General features: G+C 37.6%; 1 protein-coding gene across 1 annotated transcript in view; it reads right to left on the minus strand.

Moving 5' to 3' along the window:
• The window catches only part of GRIN3A (glutamate ionotropic receptor NMDA type subunit 3A), a 144,756-nt gene that overhangs the window by 97,069 nt on the left and 22,054 nt on the right, over positions 1–25,633 (minus strand). The window lies entirely within an intron of this gene.

Here is a 25,633-nt window from a genome sequence, read left to right on the forward strand (position 1 = left end):
AAATAATTGAAAGAAATTACTTTCGCTTTCCTTTAAAATCAATAGCAGGGACTTGTAAAAGAATGGTGTGGAAAATGAATGCATCAAACTTTTAGCCCCCGAGGAAGAATTTCTTCTAATATATGTGGTGCTATGATCTGAATATTTGTGCTTCCCCCAATTCATATGTGGAAATACTACAAATGCTCAATGTGACGGTATGAGGAGGCAGGGACTTTGGAAAGTGATTAAGTCATGAAGGTGGAAACTTCATGAATGATATTAATGCTTGAGAGCCTTCAGAGAGCTCCCTTGCCCCTTCTACCATGTGAGAACATAGTGAGAATTTGGCAGTCTGTGACCCAGAAGAGGGGCCCTTGCCCAACCAGGCTGGCACCATGATCTCGAACTTCTAGCCTCCAGAACTGTGAGGAATAAATTTCTGTTGTTTGCAAGCAGTCTGTGTTCTAGCAGCCTGAACAGAATAAGACATGTGGGATAATTAACTATATATACTAAGATTAAATAAATAGTCCCATACTGAAGGCTTGATTACAAGACTTCAGGGACTCTTGCTGTGAAATGTGTGCTTCTGTAACTTCCACCACAATTTTATCTGTTTATAGAACTTGCCAACTCAATGAAAGAAGAGTATCGTATTTGAAGAGTCACAAGTTGTTAATCACATAGGTGAAGTGGCAGTAGTCCTCTAATGAATAAATTTGTTAAACTGTTCTTGCTGAGAGCAGATATTCGACGTAACTATCCTTTAATATTGACATCTTAAGAATGTTTAGTACAACTTCTTTCACATTAGGTGCATGGTAAATACAGAGGGTGCCAAAAAATGTATACATATTTTAAGAAAGGAAAAAACTGCATTAAAATTGCAATACTGAATACATATCGATAACAAAAGATGAATACAAGTCATGTTTGACTTCTGCAATGACAAGAGGTGCTCAAAGTGGTTACCATCGGTGTAATTTTAATCCAGTTTTTTCCCTTTCTTAAAATGTGTACTTTGGCACCCTCTGTATTGGCCATATTGAACTAAATATGTTCCCATTGGGAACTATTGGACTATTAAACTATTTTTGCGAAAGTGCCAAACATTCAGGTCAATAACATAAGTAGAAAAATCAGGAGGACTTTCTCAGTAAAGTTTCAAGCCTTTGTAGAAAAGGAAAGACGTGTGGCCTTCCCTTACCTGTCAAAAAATGTGAAACAAGAAATAGGATTTGAGTTGAACTTTGAATTCTTTAAAGGACTGGAAGGGTTTTGATATGTGTAGAATGAGGAGTGAAGATTCCAAAGGAATTTATCGGACAAAAACTATGACCAAAGGCAGTAAATGAAAGCAATCATGGTGATAGGTAGGATAGAGTCTTAAAATTTATTCTGAGATTTTGACTTTTGCCTTCCAAATGAAGCTTCGAGCAGGGTTTGTAATGATAAAAACAGAGCTTTGGGGTGGGGGTGGGGGGGATCATCTATAGGCTGCATTCAACAGGAAGAGGGGAACCAGGCCTTCCCGGATCTTAATTAGTGCCAAGGGTTTAAACTGGAAGCCGGTGTTGGAAATGAATGGTGGCAAGGGCAATGAGAAAAGTGGTGTTGTTGTTTGTTTGTTTTTAAATTAAAATTTAATGACATGATCAGATATGAGAGGCAAAAGAGAGAAAGGTGTCAAACACTGGGAGACAGTATCCAGTAGGTAGTGCCTGGTTTACAGGCTTGAGAAGCTATATAAGATCTTGAGGTAAGAGGAATGAAAGCTTCACTTCCTCATTCCTACTAGTGATTAATATAAATTGCTCAAGAGTTTTCCGCCCTCCTCTTTTAGCTTTCTTCCTCTCCTTCTTCCTCTCTATTTCCTCCTCTGCTTTAACCCTCTTCCAGAGCAAAGAGCAATGGAAAGCAAGTTCTACATATACCTGGCAGGAACAAATTATTCCCAACTGTTTTCTTGGCCTCAGCTCCCTATCCTGTTGCCAGTTTTCTTTCTAAAACATAAATATGACCATGTCTTTCTTCCTCACCATAACCTCTGAATCACCCACAGGATAAATTTCAAAATCAGTAATACTGCTTAAGAGGCCATTCCTAGTCTTTAATTCTCAATACCCCAAACATGTACATCAAGACAAGTCATAGAGGACAATTTATTTTTCTTGTGTGAGAGAGAGCATTTTCATGCCTACACAAATTTGATATGCTGATCTCTCCACCTGGGAATGCACTTGCCTGTATTCATATTCATCCTGCAAAACTCAGCTCTTCCACACAGATTTCCAGAAACTAGCTCATGTAGCACTTATAGCTGTTTCTGCTGCTGCTGATCTTTTCTTTCCTCACAATAATTTTGCCCTGTTGATATCCTGCAGTGGTGAATTGAGTTTTTGTTGGAGTGTTCCTCTGACTGCTGACCAAGCAGAATTAATCATCTCATGTCTGTGTCATGGGGTCATTTTTGTTCATCACTCTTTTACAGAACTCTTCACACCACAGTGTACCTAACTGGTTATGTGTTTATCTCCCACCCTAGACTGGAAGCTTCTTTAGGACCAGAACCACATCTCAACCATCTCTTCTAGCACAGTTCTTAGTTAACCGGAGATTGTTTGTCAAACAGAATTCTTTTTGTTGTTTGCTTGCTTCAAGCCTGGGTTATGATCATAATTTCTTCATTGAAAGACAGATCTTTCCTAACAGAGCTTCAAGACCCAGTATTCTGTGCCCAGTTGGAACAAAGGCCCATCATGTATTTCCTACAGAGGGATTCATTAAAATCAGTGTGTGAGGAGCAAGCTCTAACGGAGACAGGGATGAAAATGTTCTCCTCTTGCTAAATTGGGAAGCGAAATAGCTAATCATATTGAGCACTTAGCACCAGAAAGAGAAACAAAAGCATTTGGCATCAGAGAGTGACATGGGAGTAAAATGAAGACCGATCCCCCCACTCTCATGGATAATGATTAATCCCGCTCATCCCTACAAACGATTCAATTAAGAAATTCCAGATGTTGAAATTAATCCTTTCATAGATTCAAGGAACATAATTCTTCAAACAAATATTTATTCAATAATACTTGAGAAGTATCTAGTTATATTGTTTTATCTAGCACCTTCAGATGTAGCATCTCCCAGTTTCTCTCCATATAATGTAAAGGCACAGGCGAGTGTACATGTACACACACACACACACACACACACACACACAGATATGAAAACTTATAACACTAAAATTCAACCTTTATAGTAAAGGTTGATCAAATCTGGGACAAAAATTAAATAAGACCTATCAAACCAAATTGAAAAACAAAACCTATGTCTTACATATAGTTTGCTTTTTGCAAAGGGCAAAAAGAAGACCTGAAAGAAGGTATAATTTTTAAAAATAGTTTTCACAGCTTACCTCCTAAATCACAGATCCAGTAACAGAACAAACCAAGAATCAGGAAGCCTCTCTCAACCAGACAATAGAGTAAAACTGCCTCATAAGTACATTCAATTTATGTAAGTTAAAATAAATAGGCACAATAAAGGGAGGTAGGGGGAGAGAAAATATGAAGTTAAATAGAGCTGATAATTCTCCTTTCCCTAAATGAATGTAATATATATATATATATATTTATGAATTGTAATATATACATATTGTTACACATAGTTGTATACATAAAACCATATATGCCAAACTAAACAGGCAATTTAAAAGACCGTCAAATGTAATTTTCCTACACTTTGAACTGAATATTTATTTCTACCTAAGATGACACGCTACTCTAATCCAGATTTTTAGGGGTTTATTTCCATTATCTGTTTCTACATTATTCTGGAGGCAGAAATGTCCAAAAGTCTAGGGCAAGAAGTATGGATGGGAAATAGCCATGCTGAAATGCACTCATGAATGAAATCTCAAGTCAAGTGCAGAGCTGAAGGGAGAGAAGAGTCACCAAGATGACAATGCAGGTGCCAGTGCCAGAGGATTGCAAACGTGTTAGAGAATCATTCAGTGGTGCAGGGGGAGATTACTTCATCTGCTATGGATCAGAGTAAATTTATCAAATGTTAAAATTTCACACACAGAAAAGTCAGGCAAGCATGGTAAGAAAATTTGGAAAAAGAAAAATTATAGAGGGGCCTTGCCTTAAAAAGTATTAGAACACATAAGAAAATGCAATTTTTATAAAACATCAATAATTAAAACAGGGAAGTACTAACAAAAGGATTAACAGGTAAATAAATAGAACAGATGTAAATGCATATAAAGAAGTACATTGAGCTAATATACTATATTAATATATTATATATTTAAGTTATAAAGGAATATAGAAGACACATGTGAGATTAGGAGTTGAAAAAATAGATTATTTGGAAAAATAATATCACTTAAATTCCTAATTCCACCATATATTAAAAGTAAATTCTAGGCCATTTAAGAGTGAAAATACAATGTCATGCCACTAAAAGACCAAATAGGTAAATATGCTTCAGAAATCACAGAGACATACCTTAAAAAAAATACTACAACATACCTTATTTCTAGCATTAGACACCTATCATAAAAGAAACATGAGAAACATGAGGATATTTGCAATGAAATTGATAGACAAAGAGTTATGTTCACAAATTACAAAGAACATTTACTAATCAATCAGGAAATAGAATCCTTGACTAATCTCACTCAATCAACAAAAATGCTTTTGCGCCTTGACCTCTGCAAAAAATTTCCTGTTGCCTATAAAGTGGGCTGGAGATAGACAATATCTTATTTTTTCATTTCACATTTAATACTTAATTGCTGAAAGTGACAGAAACAATTCATTTTTCTTTATTAATGTAAAGAAACAGGTAACTATGTAAAAGTCAGAAAATATCAGTGACCCTTTGATTCCCATCCTAGATTTTCGTGCTGTCAGCTAGACCCTCTGTAAAGAGTAATGGATGCATATCTGAACCCATTCCAGATATTTGAAAGTAGAAGACATGATTGTAGTAAGTAGACAAATAGACATTTAATGTAATTATAAATTATGGAAATTATTGCAAAGGATGTGGCAAAACTGGGATAGGGGGAAGAATGTTCCAAGAAAAGTTTAATAATTATGATTAGTAAGGGTAGGTGGATGTAAATATTTTCATTAGATAAGCATCCCATAATTGGGACTTTAGAAAAAATAAGGGATGTATATAAAGATGATTACTCACTATATATAGGTAAACATATATAATGATTTGTAAAAACATACATATTTAACTAAGAATGTGGTCTTGTTTAGACCATTCATTCTTCTCTGACTAGGTACTATCTTTCTAGTCCCAGATAAATGGTTGGAGTCAACCATCTACTCCTATATTCCCACTGTTTGATTCTGATTGTCTTCTTTCTTAGTATCTATAATGTTCTTAAGTTCTAACCTGTCCTTGCTGGCGGTAAAGTAAGTTAGCTGAGCTTGTCTCTCCTCTTCTGAGAGGCAGTAAAGTATAGTGGTTAGGGTTTAGTAGTCAGCACAACCTATGCTTCAATTCTGGCTCCAACATTTATGAGCCATGTGGCCTTCTACAAGGTATTTAGTATTTCTCAGTCACAAATTCCTCATCTCCAAAACAAGGATAATATTATCTCCTACCTTACAGACCCATTTTGAGCCTAAAATGTGAGAATGAGATAATGCGTGGAAAGTGTCTGGCACAGAGTGAGGGTCAGTAAGTGGTAGCTGTCACAATCGGCTTAGAGTTAAGTCACTGTGTTGGAAGTGCTTGCTAAAGTGACTGCGGGACCACTTTTTTCTTTGCTATTGTTTTTTCCTTTCTCTTGTCTACTGTCACACAATGGTCCCTGAAATAGATATCTTTTACAAATACCAATTACACCAACTCCTTAGTAGGAAAACAGCAACTCCATCTCAGGATGACAGAGGCTATTGATTTGGGAGATATTATGTTTACAGCAGAGTACCCTCTCTCCCCTACATTTTGGTAACGAGTTCTAGTGTCACAAGCGAAGGAATTTTTGATGCCAGCAGTTGGAGATCCCCCATCGATCTTTGTTCTGCCTGAGAACACAGATTCAGCTATTTTCTGGATCACTAAAAGTTTTAAAAACAGGATTGGATGCAGTAAAGAACATGCCAGAGAGCTTTGAGATATTCCCTTGACAGAAGAAAAGAGGTAATGAAGCCGGGTTTACTTCAAGAATGGAGAAAAGATGAAATTCTCTCAGCTGTTTCCTGGCAAGCAAACCCATTTAACTTTGCCTTCTAGGCCAAAGCTCAGAAAGCTCAAGTGAGCATAATATTTTCACTCCTTTTAAGAGAGACGAAATCCCCTTCCTTTCATTAGTCTGCTTATTACTAGAGGTGTTTAAGGGGCTCAGAACCAGCTTTCTATGCTGCTAGCGCTTCTGCTCAGCCAATGAGGCTGCAGGACGTTTTCTGTTTCTCATTATCTCACACCTCATTTGACCTATGTTATAGAGAAGTCTCTTTTTTTTTTCTGAAAATTAAAGCTTATTCCATTAGAAGGCCCGGCTTTTAAATAAATTAACTGTTGTTACGGTTGCATTAAGGATTCAGGCAAACATAATGCAGAGATCTTGCCCAGAAATTGTAATCTAATAAAATAATACAAATGAAGACCTAAGAATACCTGGTAATGTCCCTAGTGCTTTACGCATATTGTCTTATTTTATCTTCACAATAGCCTCATGAGGAGACTACAGTGATTAGCCTCTTTTAACAGATGACAAAAGTGAGGCTCAGAAAGAGTGAGTCACTTTCCCAAGGTACTAAGAAAGAGAGCCTGGATCCGAAATCCAAACGTATAGGACTTACGCTTTTGGCCAGTACTCTATACTGCTCCCTCCACTTGATAAGAGCAATGTGTGAAGTAGAGCCTTGACATTTTATAGTTTTAATTATTGGCAAGTAATCCTAAAGGCTCAGGGAGTCAAGTCACTTTTAAGATGTGTTGTGGCATGGGTCAGAACTGACATGCCCTGTGTCACACGGGCAGCCAGCGAGGGGGCTATCCTGCTGCCCAGTGTGCACCTGGCTTTCCAGACGTTGTCTTCGTTCATCCTCCCATTTGTAACAACTATTGTGAAAGGGTAAGGCTTGCATTTCTTCATTAACGGTAATTTAACAAAGAAAGACAGTTGCATAATTAATGACATCAGTTTTGTGTTTGATAGAAAACTTCACTTAAATTTTTCATTTAGATTTCACTGAATTTCATGGTTGAAGCTATAATCATGATGGTGTTCAACCAATATGTATGAGGTTGTCACCAAAGATTTTAGGACATATACCTCAGGATTTTGCGTGATATTTATCAAACAGTACAAAACAGTGAAATGCAGCGAATGCTTCCTACGGCAGGATTGTGGATGCACGGTGCAGTTGGCCTAATATTGCCCATCCTGCTAGGTGCGGTCTACTTCACTGAAGCAATATAGGGAAGGCTGGTCTCACCTGGACTATAGCAGACATGGCCCAGTCTTAGGAAGAAGTGTTGACATGCAAAACACTGTCATCAATCCTAGTGGATTTGCTCCTCCAACAAAACGTGTGTTGAAAGCTTATTATCTGCCAGGCCAAGGATACAGAAATGCATGTCTACAGGCAGAAGCAACAGGAGAAGTATGCATACGGTTCCCTTTGAACCAACTCAATCTTTTTTCCCAGGCCAATTTCCAAAAAGGAAAGGCAGGGGCATAGCAGATTGGTTCGTGGCAATTACTCAAGCTTCTTGCACTGAGCTTTCGATCATGCATTGTTTCCCCCATTCTAGTCCCACCTCATCATTGACACTCAACTAATTCATCTGTATCCCACCCCTCTTCTGCCTTTTGTTCCCAATGGTTATACTGTTTCTCTCGCCTGGCCCTTGGTAATCTTGAAAACCTTTGGCTGCCATTCACTCTCTGAGCCCTCTTCTCCCAGCCCACTTATACAAGATACACCTACGCAGGTGCAACCCTTCAGGCTTAATACTGTCATCCACTTGGGGAAGGGAGGGCTTTGATCGAGAGCATATGTCTACAAAAGATATGCAGTCATGTGGTGCTTAGGGGAACAGTCAGCTCAGGCAAAATGTCCCAACATAGGAAAGGGTGAAGCAGCCACAGGTAGTCATTGGAAATCTGGGCATTTGACATCACGCAAGACTATCAGCAAGCAACAAAGTCCAAAACCTTGGTCTGGGGTTTAGAAGATCACAGCAATTCCCAGGAGAGTCCAGAGGAGAGAACATGGTGACACTATGTGAAGTAACTCAGATCTTTGTTTGAAATATGGTTCTGCCATTTACCAGTCACGTGACAGACTCTGTGAAGATCATGAAGCCTCATAAAGCTTCATTTTCCTCTTCTGTGCGATGAAAATAATACTACCTGCCTTGCAATGTTTGTGAGGCATTATAAATTAATGTAAATAACATTAATTTATATAGAGCATTAGTACATAGTAAATAGTAAGTGGTGGTTTATAAACAAGATGGTGACAATGCTGATGAGATTAGAAACATTACACTAAGAGAACTGACCTACAAGTGCTAACTAGACTGGCATTTTCGGTTTATTTAAGAAACAGTTGAATTCCTATTTTGATACATATTTTGTGCCAGGCATTGGATACTGACTACTGAGGCTACCGTAGTTAGTAAGACCAAGATGGTCTTTTCTTTCATGGAGTTTAAAATCTAGAGGGTACTAGGATCACATAGTGAGGAACGGTCTAGGAATAGGGCAGTAGACCACGACGAGGAATACGGCATAGGTTTGAGCCCGACCGAAAGGAATGGTGATTTGGTTTTTGAGTCTTAGATTATGAGGCAAATATTTCACAGCCTTCTTGCCTACATTTGAATGAGCCCTGAGCACTGGGGCAGGAAGGACCAAGTCTGCAGGTGGAGGTCAAGGGACCATGGATAATTGGGAAGAGAGGAGGAGGCTAGAAGAAGGCAGAATCTGACAATCAGGGAGGCTTCATCACATGTCTGATATGTAGTAAGTACCCTTAGTACTGCTGCTGTTGTTATTATTAAAATTGGCATACTTCCTTCTTTGGGCTGGCATAATTGATCTTTCCCCAATGACTCACAGCATTCTGATGTCAACACCAGTCATTGTGCCCGGCTGCAGGACCATGACATGCTCAGAGCCTGTGGAGACAGCTGGTTTCCACGTTGACTGAACCAAATGGAGCTGAGCTTATGGTGGTTGATACCAGAGCTCTTGAGCCTCTTTAGAAAGTGTATTTTCTCTTTCCTGCCATGGTGTCAGGTTAACTACTATCCCTTTTGATTGTGTCAGCGTGCCTACCTTTAACACCTCCTTGCAGCCCCATTTAATACACTTCGAGCTAGGAAAAGAGAGTAATGATCATGTCATAATTTGGTCTAAAATAAAAGTAAAGTACATCAAAACCATCCTATAAGCAAAATGGATGAGTTTTAGCAGGACTGAAGAGGCTGTGGATGGATTTGAAATCAGGATTATTTTGAGGAACTTGACTTCCATTTCTTCAGCTGTGACAAGAGAATAATAATTAACAGTCAACCAACTACTTCAGGGCAAAGTGGGGATGACATGATGTTATACATGTGGGTGCTTCATCGTTTATGAAGTAAAGAACACTATAAAAATGGAAGACAATGCATCTGAATGTGTGTTTCTTGGACAGTAGGGGGTGGCGGGATCAATAATCTAGACAGAGGTAAAGGAGACATTTCTGGAGTAGAATTTTAAAGTTAGATATAATTTTCAAATTCTATGCCAACTTTTTGCATCTTTATATTAAGGAGAACAAGATTATTTGTTACATTTTAAGAACTCTGGAATAAAGATATTGGCTTAAGACTGATTTTAGTTCCTATATCACCACCCAGGTTTGGTCAAATTAAGTAATATTTGAATGACCCTACACGTTTATATGTATCAGTAGGAAGATGATTTACACAGTAAATAAAACTTATCAAAATATTCAAATTATTTTTATAGACACTCTTGGTGACAAACTCTGGCATATTTTCTTACAAAAATATTTTTATTTTTGACAAGTGAGTTCACAACAGGGCCAGGAACTATTGAAATGTGCACCAGATAATTAAACTGTCTAGCATGCAAGTTAAATTTCCTCTGGAAGTGTAATTATGTCAATGCAGCTTAAAACCATTATTAAGAGATGGCTTGTGTCACATGCTAATTTGCTTTATTACACTAAGAATGAAAACTCAGCTAAATGCTGATTATTTCTTTTTTAAATACCCTCTAGAACTAACACCACAGTTGGCATAAACTTTTTTCCTCAATTCCATACGACATTTTTTTTTTTTTTTTTTTTTTACAGATACAAGTACATGTTTTATACATTTAAATCACGGTTCAACTAATTGTGATGTAATATGGCTTTTATATATACTGGTTTAGCACCTCATTTTAATTGCATAATTATAAAATCAGTTTAACTGCATTGCGGCTTCTTATTTCATTTGGAAATTTTAAAAGTTTTTAGTGACTCACATTCATTCCGCGTGCTACCTACCATTGACCAGTTCAACACTAGAAATAGTATTAGTATGCCATTAAACAGTATCTTAGTAAATTTTCATTTTAGCACCTTATTTCAAAACATGTGATCTCCTAATAATGATTGAGCTTTGATGCAATGACATTTTATTTCACTTGCATAACTAAGCACTCATTAGCATAATTAATTCTTTGTACCTTTCAAATCCTGGTTCAAAGTAAGAGGGCACTGGAAACGTTGAATTTAGTTCTTGAAGTCACTGGTGACAGAGGCAGTACTTTCTCATGAATTAGTGATCAAACTCAAAGGCGCCTGAAGCAGCTCTGGTGACCTCAGGTCCAGGACAACAAACTCTAACTGAACAGGCCTGTGTCCTCTATGTGAGCCTTGTCACTGAGGAGGAAATAACAAAAGACCCACTTGGCTAGTTTTCAAATTTAAGATTTGGATTGCATCTGGCCCTGTTATGAACTCACTTGCCCATATCCATTCAATAATCAGATAATCATCAGATAGGGCAGAAAGATTAAAGCTTGAATGATTCACCAAAAGCCAATTATGCACTTAGGATTTTATCGTTTGGTTTGGAAGGGATCTTAAAGCTCACCTAACCCAAACTCCTGCTAGTTTATGGAATGACATGAATTAGGGGGTAAGAGTGAATTAAAGGCATGTCTCTTTCTTTCAGAAAGGTTAATAATTTGTTTAATTGAGGTGGTCTGTCTTCATTATGGTGATTAGTGAATATGACTACATTTTAATATTTATGAATATCTACTTGGATTTAATGTTATCTCCTGAATTTTAAAGGATTCAGGCTCCACCTAACTTGCACATTCTAATCTCTCTCTGTAGTCCTTACGACACAAGTAATTACCCTTTATAAGAGATGTATAAATACGAGGTAAGACAATTAAGTTCACAAAATCATCCTAGAAAAAGTGCTACATACCTCATTGTTGAATATCTCTATGGTCACCTTCGAAGTACTCCCCTTGGGAAGCTATGCACTGACACCAGCGCCTAGTCCACCCTTCAGAGCAATTTTGGAACTCTTTTTCTGGAATGGCCATCAGAGCTGTCGTCGTATAACACTTGACGTCCTGAATGTCATCAAAATTTCTTCCTTTCAATATTTCCTTTATCTTTGGGTTAAGAAGGAAGTCATTGGGGGCCAGACCAGGTGAGTAGGGAGGGTGTTTCAATACAGTTATCTGTTTACTGGCTAAAAACTCCCTCACAGACAGTGCCGTGTGAGCTGGTGCATTGTCGTGAGGTAAGAGGCATGCATTGGCGAAAAGTTCAGATAGTCTAACTTTTCACGCAGCCTTTTCAGCACTTCCACATAGTAAACTTGGTTAACTGTTTGTCCAGTTGGTACCAATTCATAATGAATAATCCCTCTGATACCAAAGAAGGTTAGCATCATTGTTGCAACAAGTTCGCGAACTTAATTGTCAGACATTCGTAAATAGTGCACTGATTTATGAATTCACTAATTTTTCTTTTCCACTGTGACAAACATATACAACCATATCATGTCTTGAGAGCACAGATATATTAATCATTAATATATTTAGTGCTAAAAAGAATCAATAGAATGAAATGAATTTTCTGGGTTTCCACAGATTATATGAACCCCGAATTATCTTTTTCTGGAATTATTTACAGTCCATGTATATTCATTCTGTTAGCATTATTTAGTCTCTATTGGCACTATTTTCTTTGTAACTCTGACATATCACATCAAAAGATTTTAGGCTTTAAAATGGCAAGAACTGCGAAAGACCATCATTATATTTTCTAAGTCAGTCCAGGGAGCATAGACCCACAGTCTCAGGGACCGTGAAAGGTCTTTATTATTTCCAGGGGAAAAAAAAAAAAAAAAGAGAGAGCGAGAGAGAGGAAGAGAAAATTGATAAGCTCGCCTTTATAACATAGTCCATCATCTCAAAATGCTAAGTTCACAATGTTGATGGTTTTCTCTGATATCATATCTCTTGCCCCTCTTTCCAGATTATGCAAGACCCATCAGAGCAGGCTGTTATATCTCTATGTATTCCAGCCCGCATGCTTATCTCCTTTGAAACACAACAGTGGTGTCTTCTTGTCCTGTTTATTCAATTTTCTAAGTATATCTTAGTTTTCTTTTATCTTGGAAGCCATTCCAAAAAGCTTGGAACACACAAGTGCTCCAGCTCTCTTGTTTCCACATGCATAGGGTAGGTCATTTTCTTTGCCCAGAACACTCTTTACCTTCCTTTTTGCGTCACTAATCCCTTATCATCTTTCAGGGCTGTGCTCAGGCTTTTCTCCAGATAAACATTACTGACTTGCCTCACTCTCAAATTGAATTATTTGCTTTGCTTTTATCTGCTGCCATACCATACGCTGTACATACTCCCAGTCACTTATTACATGGCTAGTCATTATTAGTTTATTCATTTCTCTCCTTCCCTGGACTATGTGGGGGCTAGTGATGTTGTCTTTTATAGTAAAATTCTGAGTAACAGTGCCCAGAAAATAAGAGACTCACAGTGAAGATTTGTGGGTTGAATGAATAAATGGTGGTGTGTAGTTTAGATTTAGACAGAGAAGCCTGACCTTTACTGAGATGTGTGTCTATTTTTTATGAGTTATTTTCCTTCCTATTTGACTAATATGGTTTCTCTCCAGACGCAAGAGTAATTATTATCCGCAATCCCATAAAATCTTATCCTTCCAAGAAGACACAAATCTTCTCCGATGTCAATCAAAAAGTGGCACCTGAACACTGAGAGGATTGACAGAACTGCTCAAGTGCATGCGCACCTGAGGCAGTGTTTAGAAATACCAGTGAATCATGATATGCACAAACTCAATGCGTGTCATTCATTTTCTTTACACTCACGATGGCTGTGGGGAGATATTTATTGTGCTTTATAAATTATTCATAACTGAACTTGTTTAAATGCTCAACACTGGTGCATTTAAAACATGATTCAATATATAAAGCTATCCATATTGAGGCAACCTTTTAGTTACTTATCTGTTATCTAAAGTGAGGTACCATTAAAGAACTGGAGAAATAACTGAAATCTCGTACCAAGCTAGAATGGTTTCCCAACAAAGTAAATGGAAATGACAGTCAATGAAGAAGACTGTGTTAATAACGTATGGACTGTGAAAAGGATAAAGGAAGGTAACAGAAGTTTTATCAGGAGTTTAAAACAAAATACCACATCTATTACTACTAAGAAAGTATCTGGCATGTTTCATAAAAAAGAGGAAGTAATCAGGCTTCTGTTTACTTGAATTCAGAGACACAGCTATACTGGCATGGAGAATGGGGAGAGGATAATATGGACAATGAAACCATGGTATAAACCTCTCCTTGCCCTGAATTAGTCTAGTTTGCCACATAATGTACGTACTTGTATATGGCAAAAGAGTAAAGATGCTTACTCTTTCTCAAGGAAATAAAGCTCAGAATGCTGTGAGGTGGGCCCAGAATTCATTCCTGAAGTGTATGGCAACTTTCAATTATAGAAAAGATGGGGAGTTTTTTCATTCCTCTCTTTTACCTCCCTGATGACCTTGTTCTAGAATTTGCTTCAGCAGTTTCTCTCTCTCCCCTGGGATCTCCGATCAGCTCACAATTTTTTTCAATGTCATCCATTTTCCTCCTCCAGCTACTATTCCAGGTCTTACTTCTTTTCCTCAGCACAAGTGTGAAGATTTATCGATGCTTAAAATTTCCACTTCCTCATTTTCCATTTTTTCTCATCAAGCTTTCAAATTCACCATGAGAACTTTTATTAAAGCAATTGATGACCAAATACTGCTGAAACTAAAGGCTGTTGTTTATTCTACCTGTGACTCTAAATACCATTTGACACAGTTGTTCACTTTCCTTTGAAAGCCTTCATCTTCTAGGCTTTTCAATCCCATAGGTCTTGTTTTCTTCCTAGCTCACCAGTTGATTCTTCTCAGTGTATCATTTTCTAAAGGTGAGGTACCCCAAGGCTCGTTCTGTACTTGCATCTCTTTTTCTTATTTATACTCCAGCCTACTAAATTTAAGCACTACCTATATACCCTTTATTCTCTAACCTGGACCTTGTGTATTTGACTGCCTTCTGGATATCTCCTTTTGGGTTCCTATCTGGCACTGAAACTTAACAAATCCAAAATGATTCATTGTGCTCTTTCCTCTTACCCTCACTTCAGAGACCCCTGCCAAATCCACTTCCCTTAAAGCCCTCCCCAAGTCACCGTGATTGTACCATCACGCACACTAACAGCTCAAGCTAAAAACTAAGCCGTCAATGTTTAACCCCTTTTTTTCTTCACATTACTCATTAATCCAATAGTAAGTCTCATTCACTCCGAAATATATCCTGAATTCAGTCACTTTCATTATCTCACTGCTTCCAGAGCAAGCCTCCATCTGTCAGCTGGACTAATGTGACAGCCCGTCACTAGTCTTCCTGCCTCCACCACTGCCTGTCTGGCAATCAGTTCTGCACATAGCAGGCAGAGAGATCTTTTTAAAAATCTAAATCCACATCATTCTTTTGCTTAAAACACTTTAATAGCTTCCCACTGCAAGGAGAGCAAAATGTGCCCTAAATGTTGGCCCTGCCTCCTCTTCTAAGCTCACTCACACTCCACCTGTGTGGTCTCCAAGCCTTTATGCCTCAGCCTTGTACGTGCTGTCCCTTCTTTTTTATGCAAGGTGGGAATACTCTTCCCCCAGAGGACTGATTCCGTCTCTCCATTCAGGCCTCAGCTCCAATTCCGGCTTTCCATCTAACAGCAGGATCCTGCCCACTCTACCACTCACCACCAAATCCATCATTTTCTTCATAGAACACAATTTTATCTTCTTCAGTGTGCTGGTCAATACGGAAATTACCTTACTTGTTTGTTGACTATTCTCTCACTGCTAAAAGGAAAGTTTCCAGAGGGTCCAAACACTTATCTTCACTGTATCCTTGGGGACTTGATTAATGTTTAGCGGCATTTGTTGGCTGACTGACTCACTGACGCAGGATGCTTCTCTATCACGTTAAAATTTATCTTTCTACTCAAAACTTCAAAAGCTCATTCTTTGACTGATGAGACATATCTAAGAGGAATTATTTTGGGGTGGCTGACCTATAGAAATCTGTCTTTCTTTGCTACCTCTGGCTCCATCCAAGCTCATCTGGCGCTTCCTTTGCCTCCACGTCCTTTTGTGTCTCTGTCTCTGCCTTGATCTTGATCTACCTTAGTCTCTAAATTTCTTTATCTAACTTTTATCTCCTTTGTGGCTCTATCTCTAGCTTTCTCTCCTGTTTTAAGAAAGGCAAAGAGCTTCCTTTAAAAGGAGCGCAATAATGGCAAGTGACTGTATTTACTGAGCATTAGAAACCATTATCATCATATTCAAACAGCTCGCTGCATTGGCTATTGTCTTAAAAAGATGAGATATTTTAGCTATTATATATATAAAAAAAACCTCACAGCGACATAGCTCTTTTCTGCAAAATTGGATATCTGCGGATCCAATCATGTTTCCTAAATTATTCTCACACAGTGTTTCTCGATAGAATAGGGCTAATCTATTCAATAGCTTCATGTAATGTTATAGAGAGGTCTTATTTAATCCTTTGGTGTTTGAGGTCATATTCATTTCCAGAGTAACTCATGTTTTTAGGCAATATATTTTCATCCAGAAAATATTTGTTGAATTGCTACTATGTGCCAGGAACTGTAACACATATTGGGAATGTGATGTGGATGAACAAAATAGACATGTCATTTGTCTTCATGGAGATTAGAGTCTTAGGGGGCGAGATAGGTATTAATAAAATAAATAATAGGTAACGATTATTGAATGAATGCTTACTGTTTACCAGGCAGCTAAGTGTTTTACAACTATTAATTCATTTAATCCTTACAAAAACGCTCTATGATGTAGGAATTACTAACGTTTTATAGAGGAAGGTCACACAGCTAGTAAGAAGCCAAGATGGGATTCAAAATCAGGCTCGAGAAGCCATACTTTTAATCACTATGTGTTACGACTTGGTGAGATTTGTTTAAAATAAAAAAAAAGAGGGAGAGAGGCAAAATCATTTCAAGTAAGTTCACAGTTATAATGATAAGTTCCATGAACCTAAAGTAGAGTATAGAGAGTACATTCCAGAGTGACTGGAGTCTGGGGAATCAGGGAAGATTTTAAGGAAAAGCTGTTAAAACTGAAATGGAAAGGATTTAATTAATTTATACTTAATTCCCTCCAACCCTGTTCTGGGAACCTAATACAACCCTGTTCACCTAATACTAGAACCTTCTTTTCAAAGGAATACAGAGGCTCCTTATTGACAATGTGGTAGTGAATTCACTCTTCTGACCTTTCCACTTCCTACAATATAATCAATCTCTGCTATTGTTTAACATAATGCAAAGTCAGGCTGAATAAATGTGAATGCATGCAAAAAACTCCCTGCGTGGTCCTGGTCTGTCTCAGGAGGAATGTGAATTCAGCATGAATATGACACCTTCAATAATAACCCTAAGAAGTGAACAATAATAATTTCCATTCTTCTGTAGATTCTAGCCACTACTAGATAAAGCTATAGTTTGGAGAGGAAAAATTAAAAAATATGCAATCAGATTATGCAATCAGGGTGCTGGAAGGACTGACATTATTGCATTTAATTTATGACACATTAGATAATAAATCATTTCAGGGAAATGGTGCCTCTCCTTCGTAATGCAGGTCATTAGGAAAAGTCCTCCCTGACCATGTGGCAGAGCATTAGAATGTGATGCCAGAAGGGGTCATCATAGGGTCCTTTGAAGCAACAGCTCATTTAATACCCAGATAGACCAGGAAGCTTCAGTTTGCTCCTTGGACACAGATTTCATTCTTCACCCCTACGCTTATCTAAAACTATAGAATGTTGCACATAAGGGAGACCAAGAGAAAGAAGGAGAATGAATGTATTGCCAAATGACCAAGTCCAAAAGGATTGATCTCCTTTTTTTTTTTTTTTAAACTTGCCAATGAAACTCACAGATTTCAGAAAAGAAATCACAGACTTGTAATGAGGTGGTGAGACTAAACCAGCAAATGACAAGCAGGAAACATCCCAACAGCAATTATTCAACAGCCACTGAAATTTGCAAAAGATGCCAGTATTTCCCAGTAGAGTAAACAATCATGATGTTTAAATGTCAACTGTGGAAATAGTATGTTAAAATGCAAATTTCCCAGCAGTATATTTTCTTAAGGAGCATAGCACTATGCGTAAGAGTCCACAAGAAGCCCTAGGGTTGTAGCTACATCAGCAGAAATGTCTTCACTTTTCTGTCCATGGGAATCATTTATGTACTGAACTGGGGACACACTGGCTAGCTTAATTTATTATTACCAGTAACTGTTTATGTCTAATAAATTTAAATGATGGAATTCAAACCGAAATCCTATATACACCCATTTGACTGCTGTTCTTTATGGCTAGTTTACTGCCTGATCGTACGTATCTTTGGCACAGTCAAGGAAGGTCTTCTTTTTTGGCTGCCCTGGTGATACGTTCTTCATATATCTTTTAAAATATCCCAGATTGACAGCTCCTCAGAAATAAGAAATGGATATAGATGGAGTCATCTTATTTAAGAACTAACTACTAATGCACTTACCTCTCTAGTGTAAGTAGACATTTCTAACACTACATAATATGCCTACAGTTTTAAGATAATATCAAGGCAATTGTTTTCATTCTTAACTGTGGAAGACTACCTAAGGATTTGGGATTAGTAGATGGTGAACTTTGACTTCCCTCTTGGAATGCTAGGAGCCTCTGGGCAAGGGTAACATTCTGCTGTTCTTCACGTTTCAAGTTTCTGCAGAGGAGGAGAGTGGAAAGGAGCACAAAGTCAGAAGTTGCTCACTTCTCTTTGGACAGTGCTTTGGCAAGGCTGTCCCCTTAATGTTAAACAGTTGCATCTTGCTAATTACCAGGTCAGGAAAAGAAAGAATTTCTCAATACAAAAAGTAGGAGGGGGCGCGGTCGTTGGAGGTACTGAATATGTAACAGACTTAGATAAAAAGAAAATGTGAACAATCCTACTATTGGGTGAAGAGTTTAAAATGAGTTAGCTGATGAGAATAAAATATTTTTCATTCTGAAGGGTCCTGAAGCCATGTAAGTGATTGAGCGCTAATAGTAGTCAAATAGATCACTAAGTAACTAATACAATCCCATTTTAAAACTTGAATAGCTAATTGAATTTTATGAGTTTTCAGGGATTTAATATTATTTATCATGGAAAACGTGCTGTCCAGTGGCAAAGAGAGTAGCATCATATGCCTTTCCAGTATCTTTTCAAAGAAGATAATGTGATTTTTGTGATGACTTTATATGAATACATACGTGTAGAGCCAATGAAAGCATATTTTGCTCCATTGGCACGAGAGGACTATCTGATAGTATCACTAAGCTATAATGAGTGTAGAATGCTTTGCATGAAAGGAGAGATGGTGGCTAGATCCCACCCCTCCATGAGCTCAAGATCATAGACACTAATGTGACCTCGGTATTATCTGTATGACACCTACCATAGGATTCTATTTATAGAATTAAAATTAACAATGAATGAGTCATTTTGGTTTAGAGATCCAGAATTAAATTTATTATCTGTTCAAGGCATAAATCTTCAGAAATAATAGGATAATGATTTGTCTTATGCATTACCATGGCTAGCTTGAAATTTTTATACCAGATGAGTGAGCCTACAGCTTGAAAGTTATAAAGTCTACCCTAATGTCTTGCAGATGTTTATTAAAAATCTTCCAAGTAACTTCGCAGGCTCTCACATAAAATTTTGCAGTAAATCCCCAACATGAGTATAGGACATATTTTATGAATCCCACATAATAGTAGAAAGCTCACGATTAGATTTTTAACTGCTGCAAATGTTTTCAAAACCCTCTGAAAAGGATTCAGAATGATCATAACACACAAGCAATTTCACTATTCTCCAATGACCCTGGTCACTGGAATCACTCTTTTAACAGCATGTGCATATTTTCCTAGTCCTATCCTATGATGCAATTCCTTAAGTATTGTTTTTTTTCTCTTTTGAAACTGATTTTTTCCTAGGAAGATGGGTTGCTTATGCTTTCTAGATGCTGGATGTGTAAGGGAAACTAATGGTAAGTATGTGAATCTGTATTCAAGGTCAAACAGAAAATTCAAACAATCTCCTCCAGAAAGAAACAAGATTCATTATTTATCCACCTCAGCAGCTTCCGATGATAATATGCCAGAGACACCTTAACATGCCAGAGGGGTAACCTAAAGGTAGCTTTAAAGAATATATGATGGGGGAGGGGAAAAAAATAAAGAATATATGATGTATTGAAACAGAGTACAACTTTCTCCCTATGGGATCTTTCACAGAATATGCCTGGTTTTGTTGAGGCAACAGAGTCTAGTGATTACAATCTTGAGAAGAGTCAGGACCTTTGGATTCTACGCTGGTGTCACAGCACCTCCTACACTCACTATCTAAGCCCTGAGAAGAATCTCTGAATCTGCAGTGACTTAGAGGACAGAGGCCTGGACTTAAAATCAGAAAATTTGATTTTAATACTTGCTTGGTAAAATAGCCTACCTGAGGTTCAGTTTCTTTATAACTTCATTTGTAAGTTAGGGGAGTAATACCTTCCTCTTAGTGTTGTTGTAGGTTGTTATGTGTATGTGGGATTATGTGAACTAAAATTATTTTGAAAATGATAAAATCCTCATCAAATGAGCGTGATTGTTTTTATCATACAGATACAAAAAAAAAAAAAAAAAAGCTCATGCCCTGTACCCAAGACCTAAAGGAAACGAGACACTATGGTAACGTCACACTGCACTTGTTCCTCGTTCAGTTATGAAAGAGTCTGTTACTCAATTCAGGAACGGTATTTTTACGAGCTATCATATCTATAATATGATGGTGTAAAAGGCCTTTAAAAAGTGTTGTTTGAATATCCCGAACTGAAAATTATTGCATATACAATGTATCTCTTTTATTAGTACTCTTTTTAAATTGTTTTTCACAGAAATCCTGTTTTAGAGAACTCTGAGAAATCCTTTGTTTTAGAGAACTCCGAGTGAATTTGGGAGGCTGGAAGAAGGAACTACAAAAAGATCAGATTTGATGTATTGGCAGTATCAATCCAGTCCTTAAAAATTGGACTAGTATTTATAGGTAAATGATAATCTGGGCAGAGTAGGGATGGGTGAGAGGAGACTAGGGAGCTAAGATAATTAAAGATCTATGTCTCAAAAAATCTTGAATGACAGATAATAGTGATTTTGTATTTCAACCAAATTCTCTATGTCAGAAAATTCTTATTATACTTTTAGTCTTAAGCATAAATGTAAATTAAGGCAAAAATTTATTGTTGCATGGTGAATGCCAAAATATGTGCAGATATTAGTAATCTTTTGCAGAAATCAGTGGATATATTAAGGTTTGGTAATGATTGATGTCCCAAGTCTATTCTCAAGAGCAATAATTTATTGACTAAATAGAGATCTCTAGTCTAGAGACCTGCAGTCGGTTGATACTTTCCAATTTTTACCCTATTTCATAGATCGATATTGTAACTCAGAGATCTCTATTTATGGCAAAATTATATAATCAGTTTACTCAAGTTGCTTTCCTAATGGAGAAGCTACTGAGGAGAGTCAACCTCTGGTGATGAGGTACCTGAGGGAGGAATTTTGCCAAACAATGACAGTGACATTAGGTGGCATAAAGTCAATTGGCAACAAAGCATTGTGCCAGGTAATCTGAAAGACAAAGTACATGGTCAAAGCAAATAATTCACATTAATATATTTTTTCTAAACTTTGTATTGTCTGATTCAACTTATCTGTTTAGTTCAGATGAACAGGAAAATTGCCCCGTCTCCACAGCTCTCTGCAGTTAGGCACACATGCCTGACATACTGAGTTAAATGTTGTGAAATAATAATTTCCTTGATAATAAAACAAAATCAAACAATGTTGAGCAAAGAGACATTAATTACTCATAAATGCATCTCAGAGTTCAAAGAAACCATAGCACCAATGCTATCCACTGTAGGAAGCGGAGCTGTTAGAGGCTTTGAAGCTACAAAGACTGAACTTGATTCCTGGCTATGCCTCTTACTAGTTGAGTGACCTTAAGCAAAGAACACCTAATCTCTCCACAATAACGTGAGGATAAAAATATTAGCTGCGAGAGAAGATTTAGTGAGAATTAAATATGGTAAAGTATGATGCCTAGCCTGCAGTAACGGTGCAATGAATGCGAGCAATCACTACTATTTCTTTGATACTTTGACTCCATGTGTTAGATATGGCTCTTCTCCCTCAGCTCCAAACCCACCTACCACTTCTGTCCTTTGGAGTGCTGGAGCTGGGACTCTACAAACCACCTTTCTGCTTTGCCAGGGGGATCCTGGTAGGCTCTGCCAGCAAAGGCCACCAGGAGGGTACTGCAAAGCTAAAGGGACGAGAAGGAACTTGGCTTCCTCCACTTGGCTTACTGTTTGCTTCCTGTGGGTTTTCGGTCACTTGTGGTTTTAAGCATCACCCCAGCAATGCTTATTCATCCCTTCAGCAGTTCCTTCCCGGGATAGCAGCTGAATCCAGTGCAGTGTTTCCAATACTTACTTGCATAACCACTTTATCCTGCCAGTTAGAGGTCTGGATCTGAGCCCCTTTGGGTCACTTCTTGGAGCTCAGAGACACGATCGCCAGCTGAAAGCACTCCATTCTCTTAGATGTCTGAGTTTCAGCCTCACAGTGCTTTTCCTTTAAGCTTCTAAGTGTTAAAATTCCAGCCTCTTCCTATTGATTCCTCAGCTCTGGAGATGGTAACTGCTTCTAGAATTTGCTGTCTTCATACTACAGAGTTTTCTTACTAAACTTCCTGACTAACTTAAACTTTGCACCTAGCTAATTATTCATTATATTAACATTTCTCTCCTCAAATAACTGGTGTGGTTTCTATTTCCTGAGTGGCACTCACTGACACACTCAATATCATACAGTTTATTAAATCACTTGGACAGCTTGGAAAGATCTTGGTTTTGAGCTCAACTTCCTGCTGGTGACTATTACCCAGGGAGGCCTTTGGAACCACACAGAACAACTTTCTTCCTGGACTTCAACTAGGGTATCCAGTATTGACATGTTTCAAACCAGGTTACTGCTCCAAAGTCACAGAACTAGGTGGAAGAAGAGATGAAATAGACAAGGCAGCCAGTAGGAAATAGCATGAAAGCATGGACAGAAATGAAATGATTGACTGCCCGTTCAAACTGAAACTACAGTGATGGATCACCATTCTAGAACTTAACCATAAAATTCCAATAAAATGCAGGAACTGATCTGATGCAGCATTCATTCCTCAACCTCCTACGAAAGTATCAAATAAAACATAAAAATGTGAAAGCCCACAACTCCAGAAACTTCTATTCACAATAAACTTATTGCTGGAATGGAAGAATGTTGCACAAACTGCAAGCTGACGGAACCAGAAGAAAAAAATATTACATTGATATTGTGTCTGAAAATAATAGTAGCTACCGTGTTTCCCCGAAAATAAGACCTAGCCGGACAATCAGGTCTAATGAGTGTTTTGGAGCAAAAATTAATGTAAGACCCGGTCTTATTTTACTATAAGACCGGGTCTTAAATAATGTAAGACCGGGTCTTAAATAATGTAAGACCCGGTCTTATATTAATTTTTTGCTCCAAAAGATGCATTAGAGCTGATTGTCTGGCTAGGTCTTATTTTCGAGGAAACACGGTAACATTTCTTGAATACTTAATATACACCAGGCATTTTTTAACTTTCTATAACTTATTTCATTTAATCTTCTTTAAAACTCAATGAAATGGATCCTATTATCCCTGTCTTGTAGATGAGGAAACTGAGGCATAGAGAGGTTAAGTGACTTACCTAATAGCATTTAGCTAGTACGTGGCACGGACGGGACTCACAGGCAACCTGGGTCCTCTGGTTCTTTACACCTATAATGACCATCATCTCTTTCCTTCTATCATTTAGTTCAATTAGAAGACTCACCATGGCCTCTCATTGTAAGTGTTCTGCTTTTTGAGGTAGTCAGAATGACATTCAATCACTTCCCTCCTCTGATTAGTTTTATTCCTATATCTGGATAAAACCTGCTTTTTCAAGAGGAGTGTGTATGGGAGACGTTTAATTCTCACAAGAAAAGCATTATAGAAGGTAGCAGAATCAGAAATCACCCTAGTAGACATGCAAACCGACAGCTGTGTTTCTGCTTTTGTTGTTCATGTACTTCATTCAGTACAGATTAGTGTATTGAACTTTTGGTTCAGATCAGCAATTCTCAATCAAGGAGGCACAGAAAAAATACCTGGGAAATTTTTTACATACACAAGCCTATGTCTCCTAAAATATTGAGCCAGGCGGTCTAGGATGGAGCCTAGGTGTATATTTTGAAAAGGCTGCATAGGTTGAGGAACTGATTAAGAGCCAGTGGTTCACATTATCAGTAAGTAGCTCAGCAGGGGAGAAGCAGATTCCAGCTCCATTCAGCAGTCACAACACATGCACGGGATTTGGTTTGGGCGTTATGCACAGCAACTTCGTCTCCAGCTGTACTTATTAGAAGGGGATTCAGCCAGAACATAAGTGAATTCAAAGTAAGGCAATTAGCAACCTAAGCAGCCTGCAACCTAAGCCACCTATACAGAGGGTATAGATAGATTTCTTGTTGTTCCAGAATAAGAACTCTTCCCCCCACCTGAAAAAAACCCAAATCGACATGGGTCCTATATGAATGCTGTGGAACAGGCAAAGAAAAGGAAAGACATATTCTGCAAATGATTTATTTTAGAAGCCAAAGGAAAATTAGAAAACAAACAAACACAAAATCCTGACATTGAAACAATAAGCAGGACAATATGACTTTTATGAAACATGAGTAATTCACAAGAGGAAAACATGTTGAGATGAACAATAATAGGATGTAATGAAAAAGAATAGTGTTATATGTAAAGGAACAGGAAAACTGAAAATCCAATAATAGATTTCAAATATGCTTTGGAAGCATAAAAGGCATGATAAATATTGCAAAGCACTGAATTAGTGATGTGGAAGACAAATTTAGAAAACCTTTCAGGATACAGAACAAAAGAATCAAGCTCTCAAGTAATGAAAAAGGATGGGCAGGGTGGCTGTGTGTCTGTACTCAGACAATTCCTGTTTTATGCCTATTGTTCTGTGTAATAATTAACTGTTCCCCGGTTTCACTTTCACAATTGTCTTGGTTTGGATGTAAACTGTGTGGTCACCTAAATATGGGGGATAAACCTAAGGATTATGGTGTACCTAAGAAAGACACCATAACCACAGGAATAGAAGGACTAATCAAAGACATATCTGAAGAAAAATTTTCTGTTATAAAAAACTCAGTTTGATGGACTCATATCATTCTTGGCAAACTCAATAAAAATGAACTTTACTTAGACTTATCTGGAAAATGTTTTAATTAAAAAAAACTCAAGTATTTAGGAAGAAAGAAAAGAAAAAAGTAAACTTCAAAGTAATAAATATAAATATGAGTTTCTTATTTCTAATACCTTAAATGCTCAAAGACAATAAAGTAATATCTAGTTAAACTTGTTTGGGAAAGAATTTTATGCCTCGTCAATCTATCTTTTATTTGTAAGAAAAATAACAAAGACAGGCTGAGATATGTAAGGGTATAGAAAACATAACCCATATGAGAAAGATCCCTGGAAATACTGCAGTTAACCAACATTTATTTTCCCCTTCCATAAATCTATGCTAAGGAAATAATCTACAAAGTGGACAAAGAATTTATGAATAAAGACCTTCATAGTGGAACATTTTATGACGGAAATTGTAAAAAACTCAACTGTCAACATTCTAGACACATCCGAAAACTTGGGACGATATGCATAATAAACTAATGGAGACGAAGGCTTTCCCATTCAGTGGAAAACACTAGCAATGTCACATCAAATGAAAGAATCCGACTAGAAATTCTCCACATTTAAATAAAAAGTTTTATGTAACAAATACAAGGAG

The sequence above is a fragment of the Rhinolophus ferrumequinum genome, chromosome 12 (assembly GCF_004115265.2).
Source record: "Rhinolophus ferrumequinum isolate MPI-CBG mRhiFer1 chromosome 12, mRhiFer1_v1.p, whole genome shotgun sequence".
Taxonomy (NCBI): Eukaryota; Metazoa; Chordata; class Mammalia; order Chiroptera; family Rhinolophidae; genus Rhinolophus; species Rhinolophus ferrumequinum.